The sequence below is a fragment of the Aulonocara stuartgranti genome (genome assembly GCF_965226115.1).
Source record: "Aulonocara stuartgranti genome assembly, chromosome: 11".
Classification (NCBI taxonomy): Eukaryota; Metazoa; Chordata; class Actinopteri; order Cichliformes; family Cichlidae; genus Aulonocara; species Aulonocara stuartgranti.
Genome location: NC_138947.1, coordinates 39,823,093 through 39,850,029, shown reverse-complemented (window position 1 = coordinate 39,850,029; position 26,937 = coordinate 39,823,093).

Sequence of the window (26,937 nt, the reverse complement as noted above, 5' to 3'; positions counted from 1 at the left end):
GAACTCCGAACATTCCGGAACCTTGGTGCATTCCGGAATTCCGAACATTCCGGAACCTTGGTGCATTCCGGAACTCTGAACATTCCGGAATTCCGAACATTCCGGAACCTTGGTGCATTCCGGAACTCAACATTCCGGAACCTTGGTGCATTCCGGAATTCCGAACATTCCGGAACCTTTGTGCATTCCGGAATTCCGAACATTCCGGAACCTTGGTGCATTCCGGAATTCCGAACATTCCGGAACCTTGGTGCATTCCGGAACTCTGAACATTCCGGAACTCTGAACATTCCAGAATTCCGAACATTCCGGAACCTTGGTGCATTCCGGAACTCTGAACATTCCGGAATTCCGAACATTCCGGAACCTTGGTGCATTCCGGAACTCTGAACATTCCGGAACCTTTGTGCATTCCGGAACCTTGGTGCATTCCGGAACTCTGAACATTCCGGAACTCTGAACATTCCGGAATTCCGAACATTCCGGAACCTTGGTGCATTCAGGAATTCTGAACATTCCGGAACTCTGAACATTCCGGAACTCTGAACATTCCGGAACTCTGAACATTCCGGAACTCTGAACATTCCGGAACTCCGAACATTCCGGAACCTTGGTGCATTCAGGAATTCTGAACATTCCGGAACTCTGAACATTCCGGAACTCTGAACATTCCGGAACTCTGAACATTCCGGAACCTTGGTGCATTCCGGAACTCTGAACATTCCGGAATTCCGAACATTCCGGAACCTTGGTGCATTCCGGAATTCCGAACATTCCGGAACCTTGGTGCATTCCGGAACTCTGAACATTCCGGAATTCCAAACATTCCGGAACCTTGGTGCATTCCGGAACCTTGGTGCATTCCGGAACTCTGAACATTCCGGAACTCTGAACATTCCGGAACCTTTGTGCATTCCGGAACCTTGGTGCATTCCGGAACTCTGAACATTCCGGAATTCTGAACATTCCGGAACCTTGGTGCATTCCGGAACTCCGAACATTCCGGAACCTTGGTGCATTCCGGAATTCCGAACATTCCGGAACCTTGGTGCATTCCGGAACTCAACATTCCGGAACCTTGGTACATTCCGGAACTCTGAACATTCCGGAACCTTGGTACATTCCGGAACTCTGAACATTCCGGAACCTTGGTGCATTCCGGAATTCCGAACATTCCGGAACCTTGGTGCATTCCGGAACCTTGGTGAATTCCGGAACTCTGAACATTCCGGAACCTTGCTGCATTCCGGAACTCTGAATTCCGGAACCTTTGTGCAATCCGGAACTCTGAACATTCCGGAACTCTGAACATTCCGGAATTCCGAACATTCCGGAACCTTGGTGCATTCCGGAATTCCGAACATTCCGGAACCTTGGTGCATTCCGGAACTCTGAACATTCCGGAATTCCGAACATTCCGGAACCTTGGTGCATTCCGAAACTCTGAACATTCCGGAACTCTGAACATTCCGGAATTCCGAACATTCCGGAACCTTGGTGCATTCCGGAACTCTGAACATTCCGGAACCTTGGTGCATTCCGGAACTCTGAACATTCCGGAATTCCGAACATTCCGGAACCTTGGTGCATTCCGGAACTCTGAACATTCCGGAACTCTGAACATTCCGGAACTCTGAACATTCCGGAACCTTTGTGCATTCCGGAACCTTGGTGCATTCCGGAACTCTGAACATTCCGGAATTCTGAACATTCCGGAACCTTGGTGCATTCCGGAACTCCGAACATTCCGGAACCTTGGTGCATTCCGGAATTCCGAACATTCCGGAACCTTGGTACATTCCGGAACTCTGAACATTCCGGAACCTTGGTGCATTCCGGAATTCCGAACATTCCGGAACCTTTGTGCATTCCGGAACCTTGGTGAATTCCGGAACTCTGAACATTCCGGAACCTTGGTACATTCCGGAACTCTGAACATTCCGGAACCTTGGTGCATTCCGGAATTCCGAACATTCCGGAACCTTTGTGCATTCCGGAACCTTGGTGAATTCCGGAACTCTGAACATTCCGGAACCTTGCTGCATTCCGGAACTCTGAATTCCGGAACCTTTGTGCAATCCGGAACTCTGAACATTCCGGAACTCTGAACATTCCGGAATTCCGAACATTCCGGAACCTTGGTGCATTCCGGAATTCCGAACATTCCGGAACCTTGGTGCATTCCGGAACTCTGAACATTCCGGAATTCCGAACATTCCGGAACCTTGGTGCATTCCGGAACTCTGAACATTCCGGAACTCTGAACATTCCGGAATTCCGAACATTCCGGAACCTTGGTGCATTCCGGAACTCTGAACATTCCGGAACCTTGGTGCATTCCGGAACTCTGAACATTCCGGAATTCCGAACATTCCGGAACCTTGGTGCATTCCGGAACTCTGAACATTCCGGAACTCTGAACATTCCGGAACTCTGAACATTCCGGAATTCCGAACATTCCGGAACCTTGGTGCATTCCGGAACTCTGAACATTCCGGAACTCTGAACATTCCGGAATTCCGAACATTCCGGAACCTTGGTGCATTCCGGAACTCTGAACATTCCGGAACCTTTGTGCATTCCGGAACCTTGGTGCATTCCGGAACTCTGAACATTCCGGAACTCTGAACATTCCGGAACTCTGAACATTCCGGAATTCCGAACATTCCGGAACCTTGGTGCATTCAGGAATTCTGAACATTCCGGAACTCTGAACATTCCGGAACTCTGAACATTCCGGAACTCTGAACATTCCGGAATTCCGAACATTCCGGAACCTTGGTGCATTCCGGAACTCTGAACATTCCGGAATTCCGAACATTCCGGAACCTTGGTGCATTCCGGAATTCCGAACATTCCGGAACCTTGGTGCATTCCGGAACTCTGAACATTCCGGAACTCTGAACATTCCGGAACCTTTGTGCATTCCGGAACCTTGGTGCATTCCGGAACTCTGAACATTCCGGAATTCTGAACATTCCGGAACCTTGGTGCATTCCGGAACTCCGAACATTCCGGAACCTTGGTGCATTCCGGAATTCCGAACATTCCGGAACCTTGGTGCATTCCGGAACTCTGAACATTCCGGAACTCTGAACATTCCGGAATTCCGAACATTCCGGAACCTTGGTGCATTCCGGAACTCAACATTCCGGAACCTTGGTGCATTCCGGAATTCCGAACATTCCGGAACCTTGGTGCATTCCGGAATTCCGAACATTCCGGAACCTTGGTGCATTCCGGAACTCTGAACATTCCGGAACTCTGAACATTCCAGAATTCCGAACATTCCGGAACCTTGGTGCATTCCGGAACTCTGAACATTCCGGAATTCCGAACATTCCGGAACCTTGGTGCATTCCGGAACTCTGAACATTCCGGAACCTTTGTGCATTCCGGAACCTTGGTGCATTCCGGAACTCTGAACATTCCGGAACTCTGAACATTCCGGAATTCCGAACATTCCGGAACCTTGGTGCATTCAGGAATTCTGAACATTCCGGAACTCTGAACATTCCGGAACTCTGAACATTCCGGAACTCTGAACATTCCGGAATTCCGAACATTCCGGAACTCTGAACATTCCGGAACTCTGAACATTCCGGAACCTTTGTGCATTCCGGAACCTTGGTGCATTCCGGAACTCTGAACATTCCGGAATTCTGAACATTCCGGAACCTTGGTGCATTCCGGAACTCCGAACATTCCGGAACCTTGGTGCATTCCGGAATTCCGAACATTCCGGAACCTTGGTGCATTCCGGAACTCAACATTCCGGAACCTTGGTACATTCCGGAACTCTGAACATTCCGGAACCTTGGTACATTCCGGAACTCTGAACATTCCGGAACCTTGGTGCATTCCGGAATTCCGAACATTCCGGAACCTTTGTGCATTCCGGAACCTTGGTGAATTCCGGAACTCTGAACATTCCGGAACCTTGCTGCATTCCGGAACTCTGAATTCCGGAACCTTTGTGCAATCCGGAACTCTGAACATTCCGGAACTCTGAACATTCCGGAATTCCGAACATTCCGGAACCTTGGTGCATTCCGGAATTCCGAACATTCCGGAACCTTGGTGCATTCCGGAACTCTGAACATTCCGGAATTCCGAACATTCCGGAACCTTGGTGCATTCCGGAACTCTGAACATTCCGGAACTCTGAACATTCCGGAATTCCGAACATTCCGGAACCTTGGTGCATTCCGGAACTCTGAACATTCCGGAACCTTGGTGCATTCCGGAACTCTGAACATTCCGGAATTCCGAACATTCCGGAACCTTGGTGCATTCCGGAACTCTGAACATTCCGGAACTCTGAACATTCCGGAACTCTGAACATTCCGGAATTCCGAACATTCCGGAACCTTGGTGCATTCCGGAACTCTGAACATTCCGGAACTCTGAACATTCCGGAATTCCGAACATTCCGGAACCTTGGTGCATTCCGGAACTCTGAACATTCCGGAACCTTTGTGCATTCCGGAACCTTGGTGCATTCCGGAACTCTGAACATTCCGGAACTCTGAACATTCCGGAACTCTGAACATTCCGGAATTCCGAACATTCCGGAACCTTGGTGCATTCAGGAATTCTGAACATTCCGGAACTCTGAACATTCCGGAACTCTGAACATTCCGGAACTCTGAACATTCCGGAATTCCGAACATTCCGGAACCTTGGTGCATTCCGGAACTCTGAACATTCCGGAATTCCGAACATTCCGGAACCTTGGTGCATTCCGGAATTCCGAACATTCCGGAACCTTGGTGCATTCCGGAACTCTGAACATTCCGGAACTCTGAACATTCCGGAACCTTTGTGCATTCCGGAACCTTGGTGCATTCCGGAACTCTGAACATTCCGGAATTCTGAACATTCCGGAACCTTGGTGCATTCCGGAACTCCGAACATTCCGGAACCTTGGTGCATTCCGGAATTCCGAACATTCCGGAACCTTGGTGCATTCCGGAACTCTGAACATTCCGGAATTCCGAACATTCCGGAACCTTGGTGCATTCCGGAACTCAACATTCCGGAACCTTGGTGCATTCCGGAATTCCGAACATTCCGGAACCTTTGTGCATTCCGGAATTCCGAACATTCCGGAACCTTGGTGCATTCCGGAATTCCGAACATTCCGGAACCTTGGTGCATTCCGGAACTCTGAACATTCCGGAACTCTGAACATTCCAGAATTCCGAACATTCCGGAACCTTGGTGCATTCCGGAACTCTGAACATTCCGGAATTCCGAACATTCCGGAACCTTGGTGCATTCCGGAACTCTGAACATTCCGGAACCTTTGTGCATTCCGGAACCTTGGTGCATTCCGGAACTCTGAACATTCCGGAACTCTGAACATTCCGGAATTCCGAACATTCCGGAACCTTGGTGCATTCAGGAATTCTGAACATTCCGGAACTCTGAACATTCCGGAACTCTGAACATTCCGGAACTCTGAACATTCCGGAACTCTGAACATTCCGGAACTCTGAACATTCCGGAACTCCGAACATTCCGGAACCTTGGTGCATTCAGGAATTCTGAACATTCCGGAACTCTGAACATTCCGGAACTCTGAACATTCCGGAACTCTGAACATTCCGGAACCTTGGTGCATTCCGGAACTCTGAACATTCCGGAATTCCGAACATTCCGGAACCTTGGTGCATTCCGGAATTCCGAACATTCCGGAACCTTGGTGCATTCCGGAACTCTGAACATTCCGGAATTCCAAACATTCCGGAACCTTGGTGCATTCCGGAACCTTGGTGCATTCCGGAACTCTGAACATTCCGGAACTCTGAACATTCCGGAACCTTTGTGCATTCCGGAACCTTGGTGCATTCCGGAACTCTGAACATTCCGGAATTCTGAACATTCCGGAACCTTGGTGCATTCCGGAACTCCGAACATTCCGGAACCTTGGTGCATTCCGGAATTCCGAACATTCCGGAACCTTGGTGCATTCCGGAACTCAACATTCCGGAACCTTGGTACATTCCGGAACTCTGAACATTCCGGAACCTTGGTACATTCCGGAACTCTGAACATTCCGGAACCTTGGTGCATTCCGGAATTCCGAACATTCCGGAACCTTGGTGCATTCCGGAACCTTGGTGAATTCCGGAACTCTGAACATTCCGGAACCTTGCTGCATTCCGGAACTCTGAATTCCGGAACCTTTGTGCAATCCGGAACTCTGAACATTCCGGAACTCTGAACATTCCGGAATTCCGAACATTCCGGAACCTTGGTGCATTCCGGAATTCCGAACATTCCGGAACCTTGGTGCATTCCGGAACTCTGAACATTCCGGAATTCCGAACATTCCGGAACCTTGGTGCATTCCGAAACTCTGAACATTCCGGAACTCTGAACATTCCGGAATTCCGAACATTCCGGAACCTTGGTGCATTCCGGAACTCTGAACATTCCGGAACCTTGGTGCATTCCGGAACTCTGAACATTCCGGAATTCCGAACATTCCGGAACCTTGGTGCATTCCGGAACTCTGAACATTCCGGAACTCTGAACATTCCGGAACTCTGAACATTCCGGAACCTTTGTGCATTCCGGAACCTTGGTGCATTCCGGAACTCTGAACATTCCGGAATTCTGAACATTCCGGAACCTTGGTGCATTCCGGAACTCCGAACATTCCGGAACCTTGGTGCATTCCGGAATTCCGAACATTCCGGAACCTTGGTACATTCCGGAACTCTGAACATTCCGGAACCTTGGTGCATTCCGGAATTCCGAACATTCCGGAACCTTTGTGCATTCCGGAACCTTGGTGAATTCCGGAACTCTGAACATTCCGGAACCTTGGTACATTCCGGAACTCTGAACATTCCGGAACCTTGGTGCATTCCGGAATTCCGAACATTCCGGAACCTTTGTGCATTCCGGAACCTTGGTGAATTCCGGAACTCTGAACATTCCGGAACCTTGCTGCATTCCGGAACTCTGAATTCCGGAACCTTTGTGCAATCCGGAACTCTGAACATTCCGGAACTCTGAACATTCCGGAATTCCGAACATTCCGGAACCTTGGTGCATTCCGGAATTCCGAACATTCCGGAACCTTGGTGCATTCCGGAACTCTGAACATTCCGGAATTCCGAACATTCCGGAACCTTGGTGCATTCCGGAACTCTGAACATTCCGGAACTCTGAACATTCCGGAATTCCGAACATTCCGGAACCTTGGTGCATTCCGGAACTCTGAACATTCCGGAACCTTGGTGCATTCCGGAACTCTGAACATTCCGGAATTCCGAACATTCCGGAACCTTGGTGCATTCCGGAACTCTGAACATTCCGGAACTCTGAACATTCCGGAACTCTGAACATTCCGGAATTCCGAACATTCCGGAACCTTGGTGCATTCCGGAACTCTGAACATTCCGGAACTCTGAACATTCCGGAATTCCGAACATTCCGGAACCTTGGTGCATTCCGGAACTCTGAACATTCCGGAACCTTTGTGCATTCCGGAACCTTGGTGCATTCCGGAACTCTGAACATTCCGGAACTCTGAACATTCCGGAACTCTGAACATTCCGGAATTCCGAACATTCCGGAACCTTGGTGCATTCAGGAATTCTGAACATTCCGGAACTCTGAACATTCCGGAACTCTGAACATTCCGGAACTCTGAACATTCCGGAATTCCGAACATTCCGGAACCTTGGTGCATTCCGGAACTCTGAACATTCCGGAATTCCGAACATTCCGGAACCTTGGTGCATTCCGGAATTCCGAACATTCCGGAACCTTGGTGCATTCCGGAACTCTGAACATTCCGGAACTCTGAACATTCCGGAACCTTTGTGCATTCCGGAACCTTGGTGCATTCCGGAACTCTGAACATTCCGGAATTCTGAACATTCCGGAACCTTGGTGCATTCCGGAACTCCGAACATTCCGGAACCTTGGTGCATTCCGGAATTCCGAACATTCCGGAACCTTGGTGCATTCCGGAACTCTGAACATTCCGGAACTCTGAACATTCCGGAATTCCGAACATTCCGGAACCTTGGTGCATTCCGGCACTCAACATTCCGGAACCTTGGTGCATTCCGGAATTCCGAACATTCCGGAACCTTGGTGCATTCCGGAATTCCGAACATTCCGGAACCTTGGTGCATTCCGGAATTCCGAACATTCCGGAACCTTGGTGCATTCCGGAACTCTGAACATTCCGGAACTCTGAACATTCCAGAATTCCGAACATTCCGGAACCTTGGTGCATTCCGGAACTCTGAACATTCCGGAATTCCGAACATTCCGGAACCTTGGTGCATTCCGGAACTCTGAACATTCCGGAACCTTTGTGCATTCCGGAACCTTGGTGCATTCCGGAACTCTGAACATTCCGGAACTCTGAACATTCCGGAATTCCGAACATTCCGGAACCTTGGTGCATTCAGGAATTCTGAACATTCCGGAACTCTGAACATTCCGGAACTCTGAACATTCCGGAACTCTGAACATTCCGGAATTCCGAACATTCCGGAACCTTGGTGCATTCCGGAATTCCGAACATTCCGGAACCTTGGTGCATTCCGGAACTCTGAACATTCCGGAATTCCGAACATTCCGGAACCTTGGTGCATTCCGGAACTCTGAACATTCCGGAACTCTGAACATTCCGGAATTCCGAACATTCCGGAACCTTGGTGCATTCCGGAACTCTGAACATTCCGGAACTCTGAACATTCCGGAATTCCGAACATTCCGGAACCTTGGTGCATTCCGGAACTCTGAACATTCCGGAACCTTGGTGCATTCCGGAACTCTGAACATTCCGGAATTCCGAACATTCCGGAACCTTGGTGCATTCCGGAACTCTGAACATTCCGGAACTCTGAACATTCCGGAACTCTGAACATTCCGGAATTCCAAACATTCCGGAACCTTGGTGCATTCCGGAACTCTGAACATTCCGGAACTCTGAACATTCCGGAATTCCGAACATTCCGGAACCTTGGTGCATTCCGGAACTCTGAACATTCCGGAACCTTTGTGCATTCCGGAACCTTGGTGCATTCCGGAACTCTGAACATTCCGGAACTCTGAACATTCCGGAACTCTGAACATTCCGGAATTCCGAACATTCCGGAACCTTGGTGCATTCAGGAATTCTGAACATTCCGGAACTCTGAACATTCCGGAACTCTGAACATTCCGGAACTCTGAACATTCCGGAATTCCGAACATTCCGGAACCTTGGTGCATTCCGGAACTCTGAACATTCCGGAATTCCGAACATTCCGGAACCTTGGTGCATTCCGGAATTCCGAACATTCCGGAACCTTGGTGCATTCCGGAACTCTGAACATTCCGGAATTCCAAACATTCCGGAACCTTGGTGCATTCCGGAACCTTGGTGCATTCCGGAACTCTGAACATTCCGGAATTCTGAACATTCCGGAACCTTGGTGCATTCCGGAACTCCGAACATTCCGGAACCTTGGTGCATTCCGGAACTCTGAACATTCCGGAATTCCGATCATTCCGGAACCTTGGTGCATTCCGGAGCTCCAAACATTCCGGAACTCTGAACATTCCGGAATTCCGAACATTCCGGAACCTTGGTGCATTCCGGAACTCTGAACATTCCGGAACTCTGAACATTCCGGAATTCCGAACATTCCGGAACCTTGGTGCATTCCGGAACTCTGAACATTCCGGAATTCCGAACATTCCGGAACCTTGGTGCATTCCGGAATTCCGAACATTCCGGAACCTTGGTGCATTCCGGAACTCTGAACATTCCGGAACTCTGAACATTCCGGAACCTTTGTGCATTCCGGAACCTTGGTGCATTCCGGAACTCTGAACATTCCGGAATTCTGAACATTCCGGAACCTTGGTGCATTCCGGAACTCCGAACATTCCGGAACCTTGGTGCATTCCGGAATTCCGAACATTCCGGAACCTTGGTGCATTCCGGAACTCTGAACATTCCGGAACTCTGAACATTCCGGAATTCCGAACATTCCGGAACCTTGGTGCATTCCGGAATTCAACATTCCGGAACCTTGGTACATTCCGGAACTCTGAACATTCCGGAACCTTGGTACATTCCGGAACTCTGAACATTCCGGAATTCCGAACATTCCGGAACCTTGGTGCATTCCGGAATTCCGAACATTCCGGAACCTTGGTACATTCCGGAATTCCGAACATTCCGGAACCTTGGTGCATTCCGGAACTCTGAACATTCCGGAACTCTGAACATTCCAGAATTCCGAACATTCCGGAACCTTGGTGCATTCCGGAACTCTGAACATTCCGGAATTCCGAACATTCCGGAACCTTGGTGCATTCCGGAACTCTGAACATTCCGGAACCTTTGTGCATTCCGGAACCTTGGTGCATTCCGGAACTCTGAACATTCCGGAACCTTGCTGCATTCCGGAACTCTGAATTCCGGAACCTTGGTGCAATCCGGAACTCTGAACATTCCGGAATTCCGAACATTCCGGAACCTTGGTGCATTCCGGAACTCTGAACATTCCGGAACTCTGAACATTCCGTAACCTTGGTACATTCCGGATCTCTGAACATTCCGGAACCTTGATGCATTCCGGAATTCCGAACATTCCGGAACCTTGATGCATTCCGGAATTCCGAACAATCCGGAACCTTGGTGCATTCCGGAACTCTGAACATTCCGGAACCTTGGTACATTCCGGAACTCTGAACATTCCGGAACCTTGATGCATTCCGGAACTCTGAACATTCCGGAACTCTGAACATTCCAGAATTCCGAACATTCCGGAACCTTGGTGCATTCCGGAACTCTGAACATTCCGGAACTCTGAACATTCCAGAATTCCGAACATTCCGGAACCTTGGTGCATTCCGGAACTCTGAACATTCCGGAACTCTGAACATTCCGGAATTCCGAACATTCCGGAACCTTGGTGCATTCAGGAATTCTGAACATTCCGGAACTCTGAACATTCCGGAACTCTGAACATTCCGGAATTCCGAACATTCCGGAACCTTGGTGCATTCCGGAATTCCGAACATTCCGGAACCTTGGTGCATTCCGGAATTCCGAACATTCCGGAACCTTGGTGCATTCCGGAATTCCGAACATTCCGGAACCTTGGTGCATTCCGGAATTCCGAACATTCCGGAACCTTGGTGCATTCCGGAATTCCGATCATTCCGGAACCTTGGTGCATTCCGGAGCTCCAAACATTCCGGAACTCTGAACATTCCGGAATTCCGAACATTCCGGAACCTTGGTGCATTCCGGAACTCTGAACATTCCGGAACCTTGGTGCATTCCGGAACTCTGAACATTCCGGAACTCTGAACATTCCGGAATTCCGAACATTCCGGAACCTTGGTGCATTCCGGAACTCTGAACATTCCGGAACCTTGGTACATTCCGGAATTCCGAACATTCCGGAACCTTGGTGCATTCCGGAATTCCGAACATTCCGGAACCTTGGTACATTCCGGAATTCCGAACATTCCGGAACCTTGGTGCATTCCGGAACTCTGAACATTCCGGAACCTTGGTACATTCCGGAACTCTGAACATTCCGGAACCTTGATGCATTCCGGAACTCTGAACATTCCGGAACTCTGAACATTCCAGAATTCCGAACATTCCGGAACCTTGGTGCATTCCGGAACTCTGAACATTCCGGAACTCTGAACATTCCAGAATTCCGAACATTCCGGAACCTTGGTGCATTCCGGAACTCTGAACATTCCGGAACCTTGGTACATTCCGGAATTCCGAACATTCCGGAACCTTGGTGCATTCCGGAACTCTGAACATTCCGGAATTCCAAACATTCCGGAACCTTGGTGCATTCCGGAACTCTGAACATTCCGGAATTCCAAACATTCCGGAACCTTGGTGCATTCCGGAACCTTGGTGCATTCCGGAACTCTGAACATTCCGGAACGCTGAACATTCCGGAACTCTGAACATTCCGGAATTCCGAACATTCCGGAACCTTGGTGCATTCCGGAATTCCGAACATTCCGGAACCTTGGTGCATTCCGGAACTCTGAACATTCCGGAATTCCGAACATTCCGGAACCTTGGTGCATTCCGGAACTCTGAACATTCCGGAACTCTGAACATTCCGGAACTCTGAACATTCCGGAATTCCGAACATTCCGGAACCTTGGTGCATTCCGGAACTCTGAACATTCCGGAACTCTGAACATTCCGGAATTCCGAACATTCCGGAACCTTGGTGCATTCCGGAACTCTGAACATTCCGGAACCTTGATGCATTCCGGAATTCCGAACATTCCGGAACCTTGGTGCATTCCGGAACTCTGAACATTCCGGAACTCTGAACATTCCGGAATTCCAAACATTCCGGAACCTTGGTGCATTCCGGAACTCTGAACATTCCGGAACTCTGAACATTCCGGAACCTTTGTGCATTCCGGAAACTTGGTGCATTCCGGAACTCTGAACATTCCGGAACTCTGAACATTCCGGAACTCTGAACATTCCGGAATTCCGAACATTCCGGAACCTTGGTGCATTCCGGAATTCCGAACATTCCGGAACCTTGGTGCATTCCGGAACTCTGAACATTCCGGAATTCCGAACATTCCGGAACCTTGGTGCATTCCGGAACTCTGAACATTCCGGAACTCTGAACATTCCGGAACTCTGAACATTCCGGAATTCCGAACATTCCGGAACCTTGGTGCATTCCGGAACTCTGAACATTCCGGAATTCCGAACATTCCGGAACCTTGGTGCATTCCGGAATTCCGAACATTCCGGAACCTTGGTGCATTCCGGAACTCTGAACATTCCGGAATTCCAAACATTCCGGAACCTTGGTGCATTCCGGAACCTTGGTGCATTCCGGAACTCTGAACATTCCGGAATTCTGAACATTCCGGAACCTTGGTGCATTCCGGAACTCCGAACATTCCGGAACCTTGGTGCATTCCGGAACTCTGAACATTCCGGAATTCCGATCATTCCGGAACCTTGGTGCATTCCGGAGCTCCAAACATTCCGGAACTCTGAACATTCCGGAATTCCGAACATTCCGGAACCTTGGTGCATTCCGGAACTCTGAACATTCCGGAACTCTGAACATTCCGGAATTCCGAACATTCCGGAACCTTGGTGCATTCCGGAACTCTGAACATTCCGGAATTCCGAACATTCCGGAACCTTGGTGCATTCCGGAATTCCGAACATTCCGGAACCTTGGTGCATTCCGGAACTCTGAACATTCCGGAACTCTGAACATTCCGGAACCTTTGTGCATTCCGGAACCTTGGTGCATTCCGGAACTCTGAACATTCCGGAATTCTGAACATTCCGGAACCTTGGTGCATTCCGGAACTCCGAACATTCCGGGACCTTGGTGCATTCCGGAATTCCGAACATTCCGGAACCTTGGTGCATTCCGGAACTCTGAACATTCCGGAACTCTGAACATTCCGGAATTCCGAACATTCCGGAACCTTGGTGCATTCCGGAATTCAACATTCCGGAACCTTGGTACATTCCGGAACTCTGAACATTCCGGAACCTTGGTACATTCCGGAACTCTGAACATTCCGGAACCTTGGTGCATTCCGGAATTCCGAACATTCCGGAACCTTGGTACATTCCGGAATTCCGAACATTCCGGAACCTTGGTGCATTCCGGAACTCTGAACATTCCGGAACTCTGAACATTCCAGAATTCCGAACATTCCGGAACCTTGGTGCATTCCGGAACTCTGAACATTCCGGAATTCCGAACATTCCGGAACCTTGGTGCATTCCGGAACTCTGAACATTCCGGAACCTTTGTGCATTCCGGAACCTTGGTGCATTCCGGAACTCTGAACATTCCGGAACCTTGCTGCATTCCGGAACTCTGAATTCCGGAACCTTGGTGCAATCCGGAACTCCGAACATTCCGGAATTCCGAACATTCCGGAACCTTGGTGCATTCCGGAACTCTGAACATTCCGGAATTCCGAACATTCCGGAACCTTGGTGCATTCCGGAACTCTGAACATTCCGGAACCTTGGTACATTCCGGAATTCCGAACATTCCGGAACCTTGGTGCATTCCGGAACTCTGAACATTCCGGAACTCTGAACATTCCGGAATTCCGAACATTCCGGAACCTTGGTGCATTCCGGAACTCTGAACATTCCGGAATTCCGAACATTCCGGAACCTTGGTGCATTCCGGAACTCTGAACATTCCGGAACTCTGAACATTCCGGAATTCCGAACATTCCGGAACCTTGGTGCATTCCGGAACTCTGAACATTCCGGAACTCTGAACATTCCGTAACCTTGGTACATTCCGGATCTCTGAACATTCCGGAACCTTGATGCATTCCGGAATTCCGAACATTCCGGAACCTTGATGCATTCCGGAATTCCGAACAATCCGGAACCTTGGTGCATTCCGGAACTCTGAACATTCCGGAACCTTGGTACATTCCGGAACTCTGAACATTCCGGAACCTTGATGCATTCCGGAACTCTGAACATTCCGGAACTCTGAACATTCCAGAATTCCGAACATTCCGGAACCTTGGTGCATTCCGGAACTCTGAACATTCCGGAACTCTGAACATTCCAGAATTCCGAACATTCCGGAACCTTGGTGCATTCCGGAACTCTGAACATTCCGGAACTCTGAACATTCCGGAATTCCGAACATTCCGGAACCTTGGTGCATTCAGGAATTCTGAACATTCCGGAACTCTGAACATTCCGGAACTCTGAACATTCCAGAATTCCGAACATTCCGGAACCTTGGTGCATTCCGGAATTCCGAACATTCCGGAACCTTGGTGCATTCCGGAATTCCGAACATTCCGGAACCTTGGTGCATTCCGGAATTCCGAACATTCCGGAACCTTGGTGCATTCCGGAATTCCGATCATTCCGGAACCTTGGTGCATTCCGGAGCTCCAAACATTCCGGAACTCTGAACATTCCGGAATTCCGAACATTCCGGAACCTTGGTGCATTCCGGAACTCTGAACATTCCGGAACCTTGGTGCATTCCGGAACTCTGAACATTCCGGAACTCTGAACATTCCGGAATTCCGAACATTCCGGAACCTTGGTGCATTCCGGAACTCTGAACATTCCGGAACCTTGGTACATTCCGGAATTCCGAACATTCCGGAACCTTGGTGCATTCCGGAATTCCGAACATTCCGGAACCTTGGTACATTCCGGAATTCCGAACATTCCGGAACCTTGGTGCATTCCGGAACTCTGAACATTCCGGAACCTTGGTACATTCCGGAACTCTGAACATTCCGGAACCTTGATGCATTCCGGAACTCTGAACATTCCGGAACTCTGAACATTCCAGAATTCCGAACATTCCGGAACCTTGGTGCATTCCGGAACTCTGAACATTCCGGAACTCTGAACATTCCAGAATTCCGAACATTCCGGAACCTTGGTGCATTCCGGAACTCTGAACATTCCGGAACCTTGGTACATTCCGGAATTCCGAACATTCCGGAACCTTGGTGCATTCCGGAACTCTGAACATTCCGGAATTCCAAACATTCCGGAACCTTGGTGCATTCCGGAACTCTGAACATTCCGGAATTCCAAACATTCCGGAACCTTGGTGCATTCCGGAACCTTGGTGCATTCCGGAACTCTGAACATTCCGGAACGCTGAACATTCCGGAACTCTGAACATTCCGGAATTCCGAACATTCCGGAACCTTGGTGCATTCCGGAATTCCGAACATTCCGGAACCTTGGTGCATTCCGGAACTCTGAACATTCCGGAATTCCGAACATTCCGGAACCTTGGTGCATTCCGGAACTCTGAACATTCCGGAACTCTGAACATTCCGGAACTCTGAACATTCCGGAATTCCGAACATTCCGGAACCTTGGTGCATTCCGGAACTCTGAACATTCCGGAACTCTGAACATTCCGGAATTCCGAACATTCCGGAACCTTGGTGCATTCCGGAACTCTGAACATTCCGGAACCTTGATGCATTCCGGAATTCCGAACATTCCGGAACCTTGGTGCATTCCGGAACTCTGAACATTCCGGAACTCTGAACATTCCGGAATTCCAAACATTCCGGAACCTTGGTGCATTCCGGAACTCTGAACATTCCGGAACTCTGAACATTCCGGAACCTTTGTGCATTCCGGAACCTTGGTGCATTCCGGAACTCTGAACATTCCGGAACTCTGAACATTCCGGAACTCTGAACATTCCGGAATTCCGAACATTCCGGAACCTTGGTGCATTCCGGAATTCCGAACATTCCGGAACCTTGGTGCATTCCGGAACTCTGAACATTCCGGAATTCCGAACATTCCGGAACCTTGGTGCATTCCGGAACTCTGAACATTCCGGAACTCTGAACATTCCGGAACTCTGAACATTCCGGAATTCCGAACATTCCGGAACCTTGGTGCATTCCGGAACTCTGAACATTCCGGAACTCTGAACATTCCGGAATTCCGAACATTCCGGAACCTTGGTGCATTCCGGAACTCTGAACATTCCGGAACCTTGGTGCATTCCGGAACTCTGAACATTCCGGAATTCCGAACATTCCGGAACCTTGGTGCATTCCGGAACTCTGAACATTCCGGAACTCTGAACATTCCGGAACTCTGAACATTCCGGAATTCCGAACATTCCGGAACCTTGGTGCATTCCGGAACTCTGAACATTCCGGAACTCTGAACATTCCGGAATTCCGAACATTCCGGAACCTTGGTGCATTCCGGAACTCTGAACATTCTGGAACCTTGGTGCATTCCGGAACTCTGAACATTCCGGAATTCTGAACATTCCGGAACCTTGGTGCATTCCGGAACTCCGAACATTCCGGAACCTTGGTGCATTCCGGAATTCCGAACATTCCGGAACCTTGGTGCATTCCGGAACTCTGAACATTCCGGAACTCTGAACATTCCGGAATTCCGAACATTCCGGAACCTTGGTGCATTCCGGAACTCAACATTCCGGAACCTTGGTGCATTCCGGAATTCCGAACATTCCGGAACCTTGGTGCATTCCGGAATTCCGAACATTCCGGAACCTTGGTGCATTCCGGAATTCCGAACATTCCGGAACCTTGGTGCATTCCGGAACTCTGAACATTCCGGAACTCTGAACATTCCAGAATTCCGAACATTCCGGAACCTTGGTGCATTCCGGAACTCTGAACATTCCGGAACCTTTGTGCATTCCGGAACCTTGGTGCATTCCGGAACTCTGAACATTCCGGAACCTTGCTGCATTCCGGAACTCTGAATTCCGGAACCTTGGTGCAATCCGGAACTCTGAACATTCCGGAACTCTGAACATTCCGGAATTCCGAACATTCCGGAACCTTGGTGCATTCCGGAATTCCGAACATTCCGGAACCTTGGTGCATTCCGGAACTCTGAACATTCCGGAATTCCAAACATTCCGGAACCTTGGTGCATTCCGGAACCTTGGTGCATTCCGGAACTCTGAACATTCCGGAACTCTGAACATTCCGGAACCTTTGTGCATTCCGGAACCTTGGTGCATTCCGGAACTCTGAACATTCCGGAATTCTGAACATTCCGGAACCTTGGTGCATTCCGGAACTCAACATTCCGGAACCTTGGTACATTCCGGAACTCTGAACATTCCGGAACCTTGGTACATTCCGGAACCTTGGTGCATTCCGGAACTCTGAACATTCCGGAATTCCGAACATTCCGGAACCTTGGTGCATTCCGGAACTCTGAACATTCCGGAACCTTTGTGCATTCCGGAACCTTGGTGCATTCCGGAACTCTGAACATTCCGGAACCTTGCTGCATTCCGGAACTCTGAATTCCGGAACCTTTGTGCAATCCGGAACTCTGAACATTCCGGAACTCTGAACATTCCGGAATTCCGAACATTCCGGAACCTTGGTGCATTCCGGAATTCCGAACATTCCGGAACCTTGGTGCATTCCGGAACTCTGAACATTCCGGAATTCCGAACATTCCGGAACCTTGGTGCATTCCGGAACTCTGAACATTCCGGAACTCTGAACATTCCGGAATTCCGAACATTCCGGAACCTTGGTGCATTCCGGAACTCTGAACATTCCGGAATTCCGAACATTCCGGAACCTTGGTGCATTCCGGAACTCTGAACATTCCGGAACTCTGAACATTCCGGAACTCTGAACATTCCGGAATTCCGAACATTCCGGAACCTTGGTGCATTCCGGAACTCTGAACATTCCGGAACTCTGAACATTCCGGAATTCCGAACATTCCGGAACCTTGGTGCATTCCGGAACTCTGAACATTCCGGAACCTTTGTGCATTCCGGAACCTTGGTGCATTCCGGAACTCTGAACATTCCGGAACTCTGAACATTCCGGAACTCTGAACATTCCGGAATTCCGAACATTCCGGAACCTTGGTGCATTCAGGAATTCTGAACATTCCGGAACTCTGAACATTCCGGAACTCTGAACATTCCGGAACTCTGAACATTCCGGAATTCCGAACATTCCGGAACCTTGGTGCATTCCGGAACTCTGAACATTCCGGAATTCCGAACATTCCGGAACCTTGGTGCATTCCGGAATTCCGAACATTCCGGAACCTTGGTGCATTCCGGAACTCTGAACATTCCGGAATTCTGAACATTCCGGAACCTTGGTGCATTCCGGAACTCCGAACATTCCGGAACCTTGGTGCATTCCGGAATTCCGAACATTCCGGAACCTTGGTGCATTCCGGAACTCTGAACATTCCGGAACTCTGAACATTCCGGAATTCCGAACATTCCGGAACCTTGGTGCATTCCGGAACTCAACATTCCGGAACCTTGGTGCATTCCGGAATTCCGAACATTCCGGAACCTTGGTGCATTCCGGAATTCCGAACATTCCGGAACCTTGGTGCATTCCGGAATTCCGAACATTCCGGAACCTTGGTGCATTCCGGAACTCTGAACATTCCGGAACTCTGAACATTCCAGAATTCCGAACATTCCGGAACCTTGGTGCATTCCGGAACTCTGAACATTCCGGAATTCCGAACATTCCGGAACCTTGGTGCATTCCGGAACTCTGAACATTCCGGAACCTTTGTGCATTCCGGAACCTTGGTGCATTCCGGAACTCTGAACATTCCGGAACTCTGAACATTCCGGAATTCCGAACATTCCGGAACCTTGGTGCATTCAGGAATTCTGAACATTCCGGAACTCTGAACATTCCGGAACTCTGAACATTCCGGAACTCTGAACATTCCGGAATTCCGAACATTCCGGAACCTTGGTGCATTCCGGAATTCCGAACATTCCGGAACCTTGGTGCATTCCGGAACTCTGAACATTCCGGAATTCCGAACATTCCGGAACCTTGGTGCATTCCGGAACTCTGAACATTCCGGAACTCTGAACATTCCGGAACTCTGAACATTCCGGAACCTTGGTGCATTCCGGAATTCCGAACATTCCGGAACCTTGGTGCATTCCGGAACTCTGAACATTCCGGAACTCTGAACATTCCGGAATTCCGAACATTCCGGAACCTTGGTGCATTCCGGAACTCTGAACATTCCGGAACCTTGGTGCATTCCGGAACTCTGAACATTCCGGAATTCCGAACATTCCGGAACCTTGGTGCATTCCGGAACTCTGAACATTCCGGAACTCTGAACATTCCGGAACCTTTGTGCATTCCGGAACCTTGGTGCATTCCGGAACTCTGAACATTCCGGAACTCTGAACATTCCGGAACTCTGAACATTCCGGAATTCCGAACATTCCGGAACCTTGGTGCATTCCGGAATTCCGAACATTCCGGAACCTTGGTGCATTCCGGAACTCTGAACATTCCGGAATTCCGAACATTCCGGAACCTTGGTGCATTCCGGAACTCTGAACATTCCGGAACTCTGAACATTCCGGAACTCTGAACATTCCGGAATTCCGAACATTCCGGAACCTTGGTGCATTCCGGAACTCTGAACATTCCGGAACTCTGAACATTCCGGAATTCCGAACATTCCGGAACCTTGGTGCATTCCGGAACTCTGAACATTCCGGAACCTTGGTGCATTCCGGAACTCTGAACATTCCGGAATTCCGAACATTCCGGAACCTTGGTGCATTCCGGAACTCTGAACATTCCGGAACTCTGAACATTCCGGAACTCCGAACATTCCGGAACCTTGGTGCATTCCGGAACTCTGAACATTCCGGAACCTTGGTACATTCCGGAATTCCGAACATTCCGGAACCTTGGTGCATTCCGGAACTCTGAACATTCCGGAACTCTGAACATTCCGGAATTCCGAACATTCCGGAACCTTGGTGCATTCCGGAACTCTGAACATTCCGGAATTCCGAACATTCCGGAACCTTGGTGCATTCCGGAACTCTGAACATTCCGGAACTCTGAACATTCCGGAATTCCGAACATTCCGGAACCTTGGTGCATTCCGGAACTCTGAACATTCCGGAACTCTGAACATTCCGTAACCTTGGTACATTCCGGATCTCTGAACATTCCGGAACCTTGATGCATTCCGGAATTCCGAACATTCCGGAACCTTGATGCATTCCGGAACTCTGAACATTCCGGAACCTTGATGCATTCCGGAACTCTGAACATTCCGGAACTCTGAACATTCCAGAATTCCGAACATTCCGGAACCTTGGTGCATTCCGGAACTCTGAACATTCCGGAACTCTGAACATTCCGGAATTCCGAACATTCCGGAACCTTGGTGCATTCAGGAATTCTGAACATTCCGGAACTCTGAACATTCCGGAACTCTGAACATTCCAGAATTCCGAACATTCCGGAACCTTGGTGCATTCCGGAATTCCGAACATTCCGGAACCTTGGTGCATTCCGGAATTCCGAACATTCCGGAACCTTGGTGCATTCCGGAATTCCGAACATTCCGGAACCTTGGTGCATTCCGGAATTCCGATCATTCCGGAACCTTGGTGCATTCCGGAGCTCCAAACATTCCGGAACTCTGAACATTCCGGAATTCCGAACATTCCGGAACCTTGGTGCATTCCGGAACTCTGAACATTCCGGAACCTTGGTGCATTCCGGAACTCTGAACATTCCGGAACTCTGAACATTCCGGAATTCCGAACATTCCGGAACCTTGGTGCATTCCGGAACTCTGAACATTCCGGAACCTTGGTACATTCCGGAATTCCGAACATTCCGGAACCTTGGTGCATTCCGGAATTCCGAACATTCCGGAACCTTGGTACATTCCGGAATTCCGAACATTCCGGAACCTTGGTGCATTCCGGAACTCTGAACATTCCGGAACCTTGGTACATTCCGGAACTCTGAACATTCCGGAACCTTGATGCATTCCGGAACTCTGAACATTCCGGAACTCTGAACATTCCAGAATTCCGAACATTCCGGAACCTTGGTGCATTCCGGAACTCTGAACATTCCGGAACTCTGAACATTCCAGAATTCCGAACATTCCGGAACCTTGGTGCATTCCGGAACTCTGAACATTCCGGAACCTTGGTACATTCCGGAATTCCGAACATTCCGGAACCTTGGTGCATTCCGGAACTCTGAACATTCCGGAATTCCAAACATTCCGGAACCTTGGTGCATTCCGGAACTCTGAACATTCCGGAATTCCAAACATTCCGGAACCTTGGTGCATTCCGGAACCTTGGTGCATTCCGGAACTCTGAACATTCCGGAACGCTGAACATTCCGGAACTCTGAACATTCCGGAATTCCGAACATTCCGGAACCTTGGTGCATTCCGGAATTCCGAACATTCCGGAACCTTGGTGCATTCCGGAACTCTGAACATTCCGGAATTCCGAACATTCCGGAACCTTGGTGCATTCCGGAACTCTGAACATTCCGGAACTCTGAACATTCCGGAACTCTGAACATTCCGGAATTCCGAACATTCCGGAACCTTGGTGCATTCCGGAACTCTGAACATTCCGGAACTCTGAACATTCCGGAATTCCGAACATTCCGGAACCTTGGTGCATTCCGGAACTCTGAACATTCCGGAACCTTGATGCATTCCGGAATTCCGAACATTCCGGAACCTTGGTGCATTCCGGAACTCTGAACATTCCGGAACTCTGAACATTCCGGAATTCCAAACATTCCGGAACCTTGGTGCATTCCGGAACTCTGAACATTCCGGAACTCTGAACATTCCGGAACCTTTGTGCATTCCGGAACCTTGGTGCATTCCGGAACTCTGAACATTCCGGAACTCTGAACATTCCGGAACTCTGAACATTCCGGAATTCCGAACATTCCGGAACCTTGGTGCATTCCGGAATTCCGAACATTCCGGAACCTTGGTGCATTCCGGAACTCTGAACATTCCGGAATTCCGAACATTCCGGAACCTTGGTGCATTCCGGAACTCTGAACATTCCGGAACTCTGAACATTCCGGAACCTTTGTGCATTCCGGAATTCCGAACATTCCGGAACCTTGGTGCATTCCGGAACTCTGAACATTCCGGAACTCTGAACATTCCGGAATTCCGAACATTCCGGAACCTTGGTGCATTCCGGAACTCTGAACATTCCGGAACCTTGGTGCATTCCGGAACTCTGAACATTCCGGAATTCCGAACATTCCGGAACCTTGGTGCATTCCGGAACTCTGAACATTCCGGAACTCTGAACATTCCGGAACTCTGAACATTCCGGAATTCCGAACATTCCGGAACCTTGGTGCATTCCGGAACTCTGAACATTCCGGAACTCTGAACATTCCGGAATTCCGAACATTCCGGAACCTTGGTGCATTCCGGAACTCTGAACATTCTGGAACCTTTGTGCATTCCGGAACCTTGGTGCATTCCGGAACTCTGAACATTCCGGAATTCTGAACATTCCGGAACCTTGGTGCATTCCGGAACTCCGAACATTCCGGAACCTTGGTGCATTCCGGAATTCCGAACATTCCGGAACCTTGGTGCATTCCGGAACTCTGAACATTCCGGAACTCTGAACATTCCGGAATTCCGAACATTCCGGAACCTTGGTGCATTCCGGAACTCAACATTCCGGAACCTTGGTGCATTCCGGAATTCCGAACATTCCGGAACCTTGGTGCATTCCGGAATTCCGAACATTCCGGAACCTTGGTGCATTCCGGAATTCCGAACATTCCGGAACCTTGGTGCATTCCGGAACTCTGAACATTCCGGAACTCTGAACATTCCAGAATTCCGAACATTCCGGAACCTTGGTGCATTCCGGAACTCTGAACATTCCGGAATTCCGAACATTCCGGAACCTTGGTGCATTCCGGAACTCTGAACATTCCGGAACCTTTGTGCATTCCGGAACCTTGGTGCATTCCGGAACTCTGAACATTCCGGAACCTTGCTGCATTCCGGAACTCTGAATTCCGGAACCTTGGTGCAATCCGGAACTCTGAACATTCCGGAACTCTGAACATTCCGGAATTCCGAACATTCCGGAACCTTGGTGCATTCCGGAATTCCGAACATTCCGGAACCTTGGTGCATTCCGGAACTCTGAACATTCCGGAATTCCAAACATTCCGGAACCTTGGTGCATTCCGGAACCTTGGTGCATTCCGGAACTCTGAACATTCCGGAACTCTGAACATTCCGGAACCTTTGTGCATTCCGGAACCTTGGTGCATTCCGGAACTCTGAACATTCCGGAATTCTGAACATTCCGGAACCTTGGTGCATTCCGGAACTCAACATTCCGGAACCTTGGTACATTCCGGAACTCTGAACATTCCGGAACCTTGGTACATTCCGGAACTCTGAACATTCCGGAACCTTGGTGCATTCCGGAATTCCGAACATTCCGGAACCTTGGTACATTCCGGAATTCCGAACATTCCGGAACCTTGGTGCATTCCGGAACTCTGAACATTCCGGAACTCTGAACATTCCAGAATTCCGAACATTCCGGAACCTTGGTGCATTCCGGAACTCTGAACATTCCGGAATTCCGAACATTCCGGAACCTTGGTGCATTCCGGAACTCTGAACATTCCGGAACCTTTGTGCATTCCGGAACCTTGGTGCATTCCGGAACTCTGAACATTCCGGAACCTTGCTGCATTCCGGAACTCTGAATTCCGGAACCTTTGTGCAATCCGGAACTCTGAACATTCCGGAACTCTGAACATTCCGGAATTCCGAACATTCCGGAACCTTGGTGCATTCCGGAATTCCGAACATTCCGGAACCTTGGTGCATTCCGGAACTCTGAACATTCCGGAATTCCGAACATTCCGGAACCTTGGTGCATTCCGGAACTCTGAACATTCCGGAACTCTGAACATTCCGGAATTCCGAACATTCCGGAACCTTGGTGCATTCCGGAACTCTGAACATTCCGGAATTCCGAACATTCCGGAACCTTGGTGCATTCCGGAACTCTGAACATTCCGGAACTCTGAACATTCCGGAACTCTGAACATTCCGGAATTCCGAACATTCCGGAACCTTGGTGCATTCCGGAACTCTGAACATTCCGGAACTCTGAACATTCCGGAATTCCGAACATTCCGGAACCTTGGTGCATTCCGGAACTCTGAACATTCCGGAACCTTTGTGCATTCCGGAACCTTGGTGCATTCCGGAACTCTGAACATTCCGGAACTCTGAACATTCCGGAACTCTGAACATTCCGGAATTCCGAACATTCCGGAACCTTGGTGCATTCAGGAATTCTGAACATTCCGGAACTCTGAACATTCCGGAACTCTGAACATTCCGGAACTCTGAACATTCCGGAATTCCGAACATTCCGGAACCTTGGTGCATTCCGGAACTCTGAACATTCCGGAATTCCGAACATTCCGGAACCTTGGTGCATTCCGGAATTCCGAACATTCCGGAACCTTGGTGCATTCCGGAACTCTGAACATTCCGGAATTCTGAACATTCCGGAACCTTGGTGCATTCCGGAACTCCGAACATTCCGGAACCTTGGTGCATTCCGGAATTCCGAACATTCCGGAACCTTGGTGCATTCCGGAACTCTGAACATTCCGGAACTCTGAACATTCCGGAATTCCGAACATTCCGGAACCTTGGTGCATTCCGGAACTCAACATTCCGGAACCTTGGTGCATTCCGGAATTCCGAACATTCCGGAACCTTGGTGCATTCCGGAATTCCGAACATTCCGGAACCTTGGTGCATTCCGGAATTCCGAACATTCCGGAACCTTGGTGCATTCCGGAACTCTGAACATTCCGGAACTCTGAACATTCCAGAATTCCGAACATTCCGGAACCTTGGTGCATTCCGGAACTCTGAACATTCCGGAATTCCGAACATTCCGGAACCTTGGTGCATTCCGGAACTCTGAACATTCCGGAACCTTTGTGCATTCCGGAACCTTGGTGCATTCCGGAACTCTGAACATTCCGGAACTCTGAACATTCCGGAATTCCGAACATTCCGGAACCTTGGTGCATTCAGGAATTCTGAACATTCCGGAACTCTGAACATTCCGGAACTCTGAACATTCCGGAACTCTGAACATTCCGGAATTCCGAACATTCCGGAACCTTGGTGCATTCCGGAATTCCGAACATTCCGGAACCTTGGTGCATTCCGGAACTCTGAACATTCCGGAATTCCGAACATTCCGGAACCTTGGTGCATTCCGGAACTCTGAACATTCCGGAACTCTGAACATTCCGGAACTCTGAACATTCCGGAACCTTGGTGCATTCCGGAATTCCGAACATTCCGGAACCTTGGTGCATTCCGGAACTCTGAACATTCCGGAACTCTGAACATTCCGGAATTCCGAACATTCCGGAACCTTGGTGCATTCCGGAACTCTGAACATTCCGGAACCTTGGTGCATTCCGGAACTCTGAACATTCCGGAATTCCGAACATTCCGGAACCTTGGTGCATTCCGGAACTCTGAACATTCCGGAACTCTGAACATTCCGGAACTCTGAACATTCCGGAATTCCGAACATTCCGGAACCTTGGTGCATTCCGGAACTCTGAACATTCCGGAACTCTGAACATTCCGGAATTCCGAACATTCCGGAACCTTGGTGCATTCCGGAACTCTGAACATTCCGGAACCTTGATGCATTCCGGAATTCCGAACATTCCGGAACCTTGGTGCATTCCGGAACTCTGAACATTCCGGAACTCTGAACATTCCGGAATTCCAAACATTCCGGAACCTTGGTGCATTCCGGAACTCTGAACATTCCGGAACTCTGAACATTCCGGAACCTTTGTGCATTCCGGAACCTTGGTGCATTCCGGAACTCTGAACATTCCGGAACTCTGAACATTCCGGAACTCTGAACATTCCGGAATTCCGAACATTCCGGAACCTTGGTGCATTCCGGAATTCCGAACATTCCGGAACCTTGGTGCATTCCGGAACTCTGAACATTCCGGAATTCCGAACATTCCGGAACCTTGGTGCATTCCGGAACTCTGAACATTCCGGAACTCTGAACATTCCGGAACTCTGAACATTCCGGAATTCCGAACATTCCGGAACCTTGGTGCATTCCGGAACTCTGAACATTCCGGAACTCTGAACATTCCGGAATTCCGAACATTCCGGAACCTTGGTGCATTCCGGAACTCTGAACATTCCGGAACCTTGGTGCATTCCGGAACTCTGAACATTCCGGAATTCCGAACATTCCGGAACCTTGGTGCATTCCGGAACTCTGAACATTCCGGAACTCTGAACATTCCGGAACTCTGAACATTCCGGAATTCCGAACATTCCGGAACCTTGGTGCATTCCGGAACTCTGAACATTCCGGAACTCTGAACATTCCGGAATTCCGAACATTCCGGAACCTTGGTGCATTCCGGAACTCTGAACATTCCGGAACCTTTGTGCATTCCGGAACCTTGGTGCATTCCGGAACTCTGAACATTCCGGAA